The following is a 1,194-nucleotide window of genomic DNA, read 5'->3' as shown; positions in this document are numbered from 1 at the left end:
ATGTGTGTGTGCATGCATGCATGTATGTGTGTGTTTGTGTGCATGTATGTGTGTGCACGTGTGTGTGGGTGCATGTCTGTGTGTGTTTGTGTGCATGCATATGTATGTGTTTGTGTGTGCATGTGTGTTTGTGTGTGCATGCATGTGTGTGCAAGGATGTGTGTGTGTGTGTTTATGCGTGCATGTGTGTGTGTGTGCATGCAAGTGTTTGAGTGTGTGTGTTTCCGTCTGTATGTGTGTGTGTTTTTGTGAGCATGCACGTGTGTGTGTAAGCATGGGTGTTCATGTGTGTGTGTGTTTTTTCAGTGCACAGATGCGTTTCCCTGTGTGTGTGTTTCCATGTGTATGTGTGTGTGTTTCCATATGTGTGTGTGTGTGTGTGTGTGTTTTTGTGTGCATGCTCGTGTGTGTATGTGTGTCTATGTATTGCTATTTTTGTTATGCATTTTTATGAGTAAATGGGGGTCTTTTGTTACCAAGTGCAAGTATTTTCATATAAGAGGTGCCCCAGCATGGCCACAGTCTAAATACCAAGACTTGTAGAAATGTACACACACACACATATGTATAATATACGCATACACATATATTTATGTATATATGTAGTGTATGTATGTGTGTATGTGTGTACATATGTGGAAGCATGTGGCTAAGTGGTTAGGGTGTTGCATTGCTGATCACAAGATTGAGGTTTCGATTCCTGGACCAAGCAATAAATTGTGTTCTTGAGCAAAACACTTCATTTCACCTTCTCCAGTTCATATAAGTGGCTTCTTGTCTTTTTGGCACTTTTTAAATATATATATATATATATATATATATATGTGCGTATATATATGTATATATTGTATATTTATATATTGTGGAGGCACAATGGCCCAGTGGTTAGAGCAGCGGTCGTAGGATCGAGGTTTTGATTCCCAGACCAGGCATTGTGAGTGTTTATTGAGCGAAAACACCTAAAGCTCCACGAGGCTCCGGCAGGGGGTGGTGGCGAACCCTTATCAGACGGGTAGTCATGTTGGGTATACTGGGCTTCGTATATTTTACCCCAGTGTCACTTTGATGGCATCCACTGCTCTCTCACTCAATTATGATAATAAATATAACAACAAGAGCCCTCAGAGAGTACAAACCTCCACCAAGGCAACACGAACTCCCTCTTAATGATTAGTCAGAGATGATTTTTAAAAT

Source organism: Octopus sinensis, unplaced genomic scaffold (assembly GCF_006345805.1).
Source record: "Octopus sinensis unplaced genomic scaffold, ASM634580v1 Contig00660, whole genome shotgun sequence".
In the NCBI taxonomy this organism is placed as follows: domain Eukaryota; kingdom Metazoa; phylum Mollusca; class Cephalopoda; order Octopoda; family Octopodidae; genus Octopus; species Octopus sinensis.
The sequence above is the reverse complement of the archived record's forward strand: the minus strand, read 5'-3'. Positions refer to the sequence as shown.